The sequence below is a fragment of the Tupaia chinensis genome, unplaced genomic scaffold (genome assembly GCF_000334495.1).
Source record: "Tupaia chinensis unplaced genomic scaffold, TupChi_1.0 Scaffold143584_1, whole genome shotgun sequence".
Classification (NCBI taxonomy): Eukaryota; Metazoa; Chordata; class Mammalia; order Scandentia; family Tupaiidae; genus Tupaia; species Tupaia belangeri.
The window spans coordinates 5,611,374-5,622,336 of NW_006203430.1; the positions used below are offsets into that span (position 1 = coordinate 5,611,374).

Sequence of the window (10,963 nt, forward strand, 5' to 3'; positions counted from 1 at the left end):
CCATCCATAAGAACTTTCCTGCCAATGTTCATTCTCTCTCTATAGATATGCATATCTTTTTTTAAAAGGATATTTCTTTCTTTCATGAGCAATGAAGACAGAGAGAGAGAAGAGAGAGAGCTAGGCATTCCCAACAGGGTCTTTACCCCACACTTTGGTCAGCCCTGGGCAATGGGCAAGCAAATGCCTGTGGATTCAGAAAGGTCTCAGAACCTTCTCGTGTGGGTCAGCCCCACAGAGCACTGCATTACCATTGTACCTCTGTCTGGCCTCTAGATATGCTTATTCATAGTTAACAAAACTAAGCCCATACTTTACCAATGTTTTGAAGTTGAATTGGTCATTTTCACAGTTCACTGATGATTTTTATGTATCATTTTCTCATAGTGAGATAGCGTTTATTTAACTAGTCTACTACTACTTCTATAGAATGTTTCCACTTATTTCTTACTATCACATAATAAAAGTTGAAACAATGAAATCCTCTTCTAATCTAGGATCTTCTAGGAATAAATCCTCAGACCAATCTAGTTTGCTTTTAAAGTAATGGTCTGGGAGATGGGGTACTCTGTGAAAGTTTTGTTTTTACAAATGGCTGTAAAACTCCTTGTCCATTAATAAAACAGACATGGTTACGTCAGAGGTTTTAAAAAATGGCAACTTACTTTCATGTGGTGCAAGAGTAAGAAAATTTAATGATAAGACCCTCATCCCTCTGTATTTATAATAATGAAATCCAATACTTGATTTGGAAGTTTTTTCATTTGTTTCTTCCATAAGGCAGAGAGACAGAGAGAGAGAAAGACAGACATCCTCAACAGAATCTTTATGACACAGTCCAAAGCCATCTTCAACCAGCCCAGATCACTGGCACAGGGAGATCTCAAGATTTGAACCTGGGACTTTACCATGTGGGTCAACATTGCAGAGTATTGCATTACCAGCTTGATCATAGTGACTGGCCCTTTGACGACTGATTCTGTCATAGCAACAGCATAAAGATTCATTTTATACTTTCAAAGTATGCCTAACATGATTGAATGGCCTAAACTAGATTTAGTATTATTGGGATAAGGAGAATGGATTGAGCAGAGAACAAAGGCCAAGCTTTGGTGGTTGTTCCTGTGTGGGGCTGAGGTCAGAAGAGTGGGCTAGTCCTACTTGGTGGATTTTTGACAATAGATTATTATCACTTTCACAGAAAACAAATCAACTGTGGCATTTTATGAAAGCACCAACCAAGCAGGGTTGGGGGGAAGGAGTTCTCAAAGGAAAAGTAATAAGAGTTCCAGCTGTGACTTTAGAGGCTTTGTGTACCACAACAGAGAGACTTCCAAAGCCAGAGCCTCACACCTTTCCCACCTGTGGATTGCATTAAGCTCCCAATTTGCAAACAGTCGCTTTGAGGCAACAGTCTCAGCTTTGTGCTTCTTGGTCCCCAGAGAGACATTTCATAGCATACATATATTAAGGGAATAAATGAACATGGTTTGCAAAAGCAATCACTCCACACTCACTGTGATAGAATTCAGCTACTGGATCCAGGACTGGGCTGTGCTCCCTATTTAGAATGGAATCATTCAGCCATAGAGGTGCTAAACTATTAACTACTACTCCTGGCTTGCTGAGTTAACAAAGTGGCGCATTCATAACACTGCCATTGCAGACACAATGAGACTTTTAAAGAACATAATGAAGTGTATATACAATAAACAGGTTATAGTCTGATTGATATGTTATTTGGAGACCATTGTATCAATAAAGTATCTTTTGTTTTGTTGTTTAGATCAGTGTCTACTACAAAGTACATTCATCAGAATGCTAGTTGACAATTACGCTGTTCACTAAAACAAAACACAACAAAAGAAAACCGGTCCTTGGACAAGTACTAAAAATTCACGTTTTTAAAAGACTTGAGAAATTGTGAGGTAAAACAATTAAGTTGAATTTTTTTGAGCCTCTATTTTTCAAATTTATCTGACCACAGAGTATTTCTTAAAAATTTCATCTAATACCTATGAGATTCTGTAGCACTAGTGTTCATGGAACAGGTGTTGGGAAATGCTTGGGTAGAGAGTGATCAATGGTCTATGATTTTGGTTGAACAGAATGGATAATTTGGAAAGTATACTAACTACATAACCTGTACAGTTATGCACATGGATGCCCTATACATTTAGCTTTTAATCTACCTTTAATAATTTTTCGAAGTTAATTTTTTTCTTTTTTCAATGAATGAAAATGAAAAAGGAGAGAAAGAGAAAAGACTCCCCACAGTGCCTTGATGACACACTCTACCATGAGCTTAAGCCAGCTCCACATCATGGCCACACCTGTCCTTTACATTCAGGGAACACTCCAGACATGAACCTGGAACCTTCCTGTGCAGGTCACCTTTTCAGAGCATTGCATCACCACCGTACCACTGCCCAGTCCAACCTCTAATAGAAGTCAATGATGATTCATTCCTTTCCCTCATCTAATTGTCCAACTATCCAACCATCCATTCATTAAGTCCCTATAATTATGGAACTGAAAGAGAAATAGATATATTCTCATTCATCTTCTTATCTTATAGATTGTAGAAACCAAGTTTTAGGTAATTAGTTCAACTCTACAGTTCGGGGCAACACCTGACCATCAAACTCCCACTTTCTAATTTCTCACTTTTTCTACAGAGTCATCTCCTGAACAGAGTGAAAATTCACTGCACCATGCCCTTACTTCACCCATCTTTCATCTAAGACAACAGACTTCCTGTCTCACCACTGCACAGAAAATGCAGTGATTTCTCAATTGTAAGGCCCAAATGACCTATTCTAATTCTCCTCCTACTCCACCTCTACAGTACACATGACATGCAAGATCAACCCCTCTGCTATCAAATCTTCTCTCTCCTGGTTTTCCTATACCTTTTTGCTAACTCTCCACCTACCTATAAATATTCCTAAAAACTCATATTGCTGGGAAACCCTACTAAGAAATTTGAAGTTGGGTCATGGTCCTCTACCTCTTCTCTACTTCCTCTTTAAATGCTAATGAGTTCACAAGGTTCTGTCTTTCCCTTGATTTTTTCCCCCTAACTCTGCATGATCATCCTGAATGACCTAACCACCTCAAGGCTCTGATAAGCATCTAGATGGTGACATTCAAATCTATCCTGTCCTGAAAATCTTATCCCCTGAGAAATATTAGCACATATCTCTTTTGTTACTGGACATCTCCACTTCAGTTCTCTGTAGCTTTTCAAAATTATTCATTATCTTTATTTCAAAATTGGTTCTTTTTCCTATATTCTTAACTTTGACAAATGGAGCTATCATCAATCCAGCAACTAAGATAGAAACTGGTAGCTTCCATTCTTTCACTGAAACACTGGAAGAGATTTCATCTCCATGTTTCTCTTCCCTCTTCACCTTTTCATCCCAACAGCCCAGTTCTGGCCTCTGGATTATTTATATATACATACTATATATATATATTTTTAATTATCTTATGTTTTTACATTTAATTACTGTATGTCTCCACAGCATACAAATTTTCCCAGAATAAATACACTGCATATCAGTCCAAAGACATTACCAAACACACTATCATCAATAGATAATTTTCCATTTTTGTGTCCACTAAATGTTTTTTCTTTTTTCTCCTCATATCCCTTCCTCCTATACCATACTGCCCACCTTCCCTCCCACACGGTCTGTAGTATCCACAGTTTCTCCCCATGCTTTTATACCTTCCAATCTTTCAGTTTCTTTTAATGTAGGCATATGTATACACACACACACACACACACACATATATTTACTATTTATTGTAATTTATGATTTATATACAATAATTACACATATTTTAGGCTACCGAATGGTCTTCAAAAGCATGTATACAGTGTGTAATAAACATTCTGAAGACAGTGTGTAATAAACACACTGAAGATATAAGGATATTCACCAGTTCAACATTTATATTATGTTGGGAACATTCAAAACTCGCTCCGATGCTTATTGTGCGTATATGTACTGAGTTATCTATGACATTCTTTACTGCAAGGTACAATTCTAAAAAAAACACATTAATTAACAAGCACGCAACAATTTCATAAATCAGCAAAGATAATCTTAACATAGCCAATGAAAAGAAGAATTTGGAATTTCCATGTAGAGGAGATAAGAGCTTATAATCTGAAGTCTGTGGGTGTCTATCAGTTAGAGACAGGTAAAATTGTACATAGCCATAGGTCATTAGGAAGAAATCAGAAAGAACACTTTCATTCACATGCTGAGTTCTTGTAAGACCATAGTACTGTACATAAATAAATAAGTTCTTGAAAAAGCAAAGATAAAACAAAATTGAAAAGAAACGTTTAAAACTAAAAACATGACAAAACCAGTGATTTGGTGATTTATAGGCTTTACAAAGTTCTTGATTTTAGCTTTTGGTTTTTTCCCTTTATTTTTTATTCCATCCAAAGAAAAACTCAGATGTAACACTTTGTACTTTCTCTCTATTATATAGTTCTATACATTGAGTAATGATTATAATAAAGAGATAAATGGAAGCCTGTGGAAACAACCGTCTATCAAATCATTGGATTTGTATTTAAACCTGCCTGTGTGTAAAACTGTTGAATCAACATTGAGTCTCGACATTCAATCTTATTCTCAGTATATGTGAACTTACCCTTTTTTTTTTTTTTTCAAGTGTTTCCTGAAGAGCTGGTTTTGTTTTGGTGAATACTTTCAGCATTTGTTTATCTGGGAAAGATTTTGTTTTTCCTTTCCATTTTAAGGATAATCTTGCTGGGTTTTGAAGGATTACTCTTGGCTGAGATTGCTTTTCTTTCAGGGTTTTCAATATGTTTTTCTATTCTTTTCTTGCCTGCATTGTTTCAGCTATGAGATCTGATGTTATTCTAGTGGGGTAAACTTTGTAAGTAACTTGGCGATTCTCTCTTGCCATTTAAAAATTTTTCTCTTTGTCTTTGACTTTTTACTAAATAGGATATGATATGCATTGGAGAGGATCTTCTTATGTTATATCTATTTGATGTCCTTTGTAGCTCCCGAATTTGCATGTCCACATGGGTCTCTAAATTTGTTATGTTTCAGTTAATATATTATGAAAGATATTTTCTATATCTTTACCAGTCTGGAATACCTATTATTCGGATATAATGGTGTGCAGAATTTCCCATACATTGTCCTCAGTTTTAGAGGTTATTCTTCCAACTTTTTCAGTGGTTTGGACTAAATCGGAGGTTTTCTCCTCAAGATCAGAGATTCTTCCTTCTGCACGATCGACTCTGTCATTGATACTTTCAAAGGATGCTTTCATTTCCTACAGTGTATTCTTTATCTCCAGAAGTTGTGTTTGATCCTTTTCAGCATGTCTATCTTCTGCAATTGACTCCCTATTTTATCTTGCATATTGTGGAGTATTGTTACAATGAATATTCTGAATTCCATTTCTGATATTTCTGCAATCTCTTGAATTTTATCCAAAATTGTGAGGAGTGATGATCCTTTGGGGGGGGTACTTCCTGATTTTTCTCCTATTTCTTTGGACTCTGTTTTGATATTTAGTCATCTGGTGAGAAACTCACTTCTTCCTACTTTTTCGGAGTATGTTTCTATAGCTGTGTCTCAGGTGGTCTCCTCTGCAATTGAGCTTCCACAGTACTATTAGAATTTAATGTTTTGAAGTATAAAGTAGATTTTGTCAACACCACTGCCTATATGAAACGCCTAAGTTCCTAACTATGACCTGAAGCCCGCCAGGGTCCAGTCCTTTTGCCTTATCTCTTGGAACAATTTCCTTCTATTGCAAACTCCAGTCACACTAAATGCCTATACCCAAATACAAAGATTTTCCCTCTAAGGTAGTGCCTTTTTCCTATAAGGCTTTAATTCTCCTCATCTCTCAAGACTCACTTGCCCCATCTCTACCTGAAGCCCTTCCTAACTTTTCTGACGATTGTCTCATGCATTCCATATGGAGCTGACCACTTCTTCCATTAGATATCTGCCATATATCTCATACATATATCAGTTTTTATTTTGGTAGGGTAAATCATTGTGGTTTAAACACTTCTTTTATAGAAATATAGGGACCAAACCTACTCTAATATGTCACATTCTATAGTTAAATAAGCTACTAGGCTCATAGTCCAAAAATGTTGTTTTATAGCTTTCCCAAATGAAAGCTTTCTTGTCCTGTGTTAGTCACTAGATTGATAATAGTAACATTTTCCAGCTAGGAATATAAGAGGAAGGATAAATTTTGTAATAGACTGTTTACTCTTCACTATGTGCAGTCTTCACAGAAACTATATTCATAATATTTAGCTCACACTGATTAATAATCTGAATAAGGTTAGAAATATATATATTAGCTATTAATCCCATTTTAATTACACACACACACACACACACATATATTTACTATTTATTGTAATTTATGATTTATATACAATAATTACACATATTTTAGGCTACCGAATGGTCTTCAAAAGCATGTATACAGTGTGTAATAAACATTCTGAAGACAGTGTGTAATAAACACACTGAAGATATAAGGATATTCACCAGTTCAACATTTATATTATGTTGGGAACATTCAAAACTCGCTCCGATGCTTATTGTGCGTATATGTACTGAGTTATCTATGACATTCTTTACTGCAAGGTACAATTCTAAAAAAAACACATTAATTAACAAGCACGCAACAATTTCATAAATCAGCAAAGATAATCTTAACATAGCCAATGAAAAGAAGAATTTGGAATTTCCATGTAGAGGAGATAAGAGCTTATAATCTGAAGTCTGTGGGTGTCTATCAGTTAGAGACAGGTAAAATTGTACATAGCCATAGGTCATTAGGAAGAAATCAGAAAGAACACTTTCATTCACATGCTGAGTTCTTGTAAGACCATAGTACTGTACATAAATAAATAAGTTCTTGAAAAAGCAAAGATAAAACAAAATTGAAAAGAAACGTTTAAAACTAAAAACATGACAAAACCAGTGATTTGGTGATTTATAGGCTTTACAAAGTTCTTGATTTTAGCTTTTGGTTTTTTCCCTTTATTTTTTATTCCATCCAAAGAAAAACTCAGATGTAACACTTTGTACTTTCTCTCTATTATATAGTTCTATACATTGAGTAATGATTATAATAAAGAGATAAATGGAAGCCTGTGGAAACAACCGTCTATCAAATCATTGGATTTGTATTTAAACCTGCCTGTGTGTAAAACTGTTGAATCAACATTGAGTCTCGACATTCAATCTTATTCTCAGTATATGTGAACTTACCCTTTTTTTTTTTTTTTTTTTTTCCCTACTTGGTGTTCTCTATTTGTCTCTCTTTAGCTTTTCTGGTGGAGTATTCCCTCAAGTGTTTCCTGAAGAGCTGGTTTTGTTTTGGTGAATACTTTCAGCATTTGTTTATCTGGGAAAGATTTTGTTTTTCCTTTCCATTTTAAGGATAATCTTGCTGGGTTTTGAAGGATTACTCTTGGCTGAGATTGCTTTTCTTTCAGGGTTTTCAATATGTTTTTCTATTCTTTTCTTGCCTGCATTGTTTCAGCTATGAGATCTGATGTTATTCTAGTGGGGTAAACTTTGTAAGTAACTTGGCGATTCTCTCTTGCCATTTAAAAATTTTTCTCTTTGTCTTTGACTTTTTACTAAATAGGATATGATATGCATTGGAGAGGATCTTCTTATGTTATATCTATTTGATGTCCTTTGTAGCTCCCGAATTTGCATGTCCACATGGGTCTCTAAATTTGTTATGTTTCAGTTAATATATTATGAAAGATATTTTCTATATCTTTACCAGTCTGGAATACCTATTATTCGGATATAATGGTGTGCAGAATTTCCCATACATTGTCCTCAGTTTTAGAGGTTATTCTTCCAACTTTTTCAGTGGTTTGGACTAAATCGGAGGTTTTCTCCTCAAGATCAGAGATTCTTCCTTCTGCACGATCGACTCTGTCATTGATACTTTCAAAGGATGCTTTCATTTCCTACAGTGTATTCTTTATCTCCAGAAGTTGTGTTTGATCCTTTTCAGCATGTCTATCTTCTGCAATTGACTCCCTATTTTATCTTGCATATTGTGGAGTATTGTTACAATGAATATTCTGAATTCCATTTCTGATATTTCTGCAATCTCTTGAATTTTATCCAAAATTGTGAGGAGTGATGATCCTTTGGGGGGGGTACTTCCTGATTTTTCTCCTATTTCTTTGGACTCTGTTTTGATATTTAGTCATCTGGTGAGAAACTCACTTCTTCCTACTTTTTCGGAGTATGTTTCTATAGCTGTGTCTCAGGTGGTCTCCTCTGCAATTGAGCTTCCACAGTACTATTAGAATTTAATGTTTTGAAGTATAAAGTAGATTTTGTCAACACCACTGCCTATATGAAACGCCTAAGTTCCTAACTATGACCTGAAGCCCGCCAGGGTCCAGTCCTTTTGCCTTATCTCTTGGAACAATTTCCTTCTATTGCAAACTCCAGTCACACTAAATGCCTATACCCAAATACAAAGATTTTCCCTCTAAGGTAGTGCCTTTTTCCTATAAGGCTTTAATTCTCCTCATCTCTCAAGACTCACTTGCCCCATCTCTACCTGAAGCCCTTCCTAACTTTTCTGACGATTGTCTCATGCATTCCATATGGAGCTGACCACTTCTTCCATTAGATATCTGCCATATATCTCATACATATATCAGTTTTTATTTTGGTAGGGTAAATCATTGTGGTTTAAACACTTCTTTTATAGAAATATAGGGACCAAACCTACTCTAATATGTCACATTCTATAGTTAAATAAGCTACTAGGCTCATAGTCCAAAAATGTTGTTTTATAGCTTTCCCAAATGAAAGCTTTCTTGTCCTGTGTTAGTCACTAGATTGATAATAGTAACATTTTCCAGCTAGGAATATAAGAGGAAGGATAAATTTTGTAATAGACTGTTTACTCTTCACTATGTGCAGTCTTCACAGAAACTATATTCATAATATTTAGCTCACACTGATTAATAATCTGAATAAGGTTAGAAATATATATATTAGCTATTAATCCCATTTTAATTTTTTGAAAAAAGCAGGTTTGGTCCTATGGCCTGGTTATTAAGGGAGTTGGCTCACATATGACCTAATGAGGTTTGAATCCTGGCCCTGTGGCTTGTAAAACATGCTGGGTGTGTGTGCATGGGTGCCTAACATCCCAACAGGACGAATAAATGGAGGAGAAGGGAATGTGACATGACTATGTCCCACTAATTGGTGCTTTCTTCCTCTCTCTCTCTCTCTCTCTGTCTCTCTTTAGTTGGTGCATTAACCCTTTGGAAAAATAGAAAACATAAATAAAATAATAAAAAGTAAACCCATGATCCACAGAACCAGCTACCAAATATTTGTTAACAGAAGCAACTTTACCTATTACTTCTGATAATAGCCGTATTATTAACATAGTATATTCCAATGAACAGATATAAAAATTCCTAATCCAACAAGATCCCTATTTATAACAATTGTACCAACTATAATATTTGGAGTCTCTCCATTCCACTTTCAAATTGCAGAATCTCATTATTACCCTATTACCTCATATGTATCTCTCACTCAATCATAAAATATTTTAAAATTTTATGCCCTTCGCTTATTTACAGCTCTGCCTGACAGAAGTCTCCTGTCTATTTAATCTCTGTAACCCTGAGGACTAGCACTATATACAGTGGTCTGGTGTGGACCATCAGTAAAGGCTAACCTAGTGCATGCTATCTTTAAGACCTATTGCTGCTTCTCCAGGTATTTCCTTTTTACTTCTTATAGCAAAAGTTTATGCAAAGTACTGTTGAAAAATTAGATAAGATATTTACCATAAAGAGCTCTATAATTTAGGTCTGGAGAAGATAACACAGAAATACTAAAGGGGGGGTGGGAACATTGCTGTTGCCTGGGCACTGGCATGGAGATCAGGAAAAGTCATGAATTAAGTCTCAGTTATTTTAACCCACAGATATTCCAGTCTGTTTTATTCATGATAGCATGTGCACTCATCTGAGAGACAGAGGAGAGAAAAGCACCCTCAACAGTCTGCAACAAGGTCTCATCATGCTGCAATCCCCTTCCCCCAGTCCTCCAGTTTATCAAGATGCACACACTTGCCTGGCATGTTTCAGATCAAACAGTGGAAATATTCAAGCCTGAGATATGCCATATGGCTTCGAGCACCACATATACAGTACACACTGACCGCACTACTGAGACTGGGCCTGCACACATGGATTTAATTGCCAAAATTGGAAGTTATAAATCGTTAAACATATTCAGTTTTATTGAATAAATATGTTGGAGAAAACGTGTCAAAAGCAATAGATATAAGCAACTAGTGGTGTGATGGTTAAAGCAGCTGGATCCCACATGGCTGAGTGCTTTGAGTTCAATACCTGGTCACTTGAAAAACACACCACATATGTGTGACTATGTGCCCAAACTCTCAAGGAAGGAAAATAGAAGATAGAACATTGTGGCATGGCCAACCCCTCCATGGGGGAGGGGCTTTCTAGCTTTCTCGTTATCTCTTTGGCAAAAGCACCCCCTCTAGCAAATTTAAATAAATAAAATAATAAATAAAATAACTTTAAAAAGTAAGAGATATGAAGTATATCAGTGAATATTAAGTGACTCAATTTGGCAGATTTTTTTTTCATTGATTTTTTAAAAATAATGAGCATTTACTCTATGCCAGACACTGTCTCTAAACACGGAGTATAGGCTATGAAGATGCAAGTACACCAAGGAGATAAGATCAGAACGCTAGGTTAGGCCATACTGAGTCAGGCCATACTGAGCTTGGATATTTTGCAAAGAATTCACATAAACAGAACTATTGAAGGATTTGGGGCAAAGGAGGAACAGAAGCACCAAAGAAACTGAGGCCAACA

General features: G+C 35.8%; 1 protein-coding gene across 2 annotated transcripts in view; it reads right to left on the reverse strand.

Annotated features, from left to right (window-relative positions):
- The window catches only part of PIEZO2 (piezo type mechanosensitive ion channel component 2), a 514,198-nt gene that overhangs the window by 218,762 nt on the left and 284,473 nt on the right, over positions 1-10,963 (reverse strand). The window lies entirely within an intron of this gene.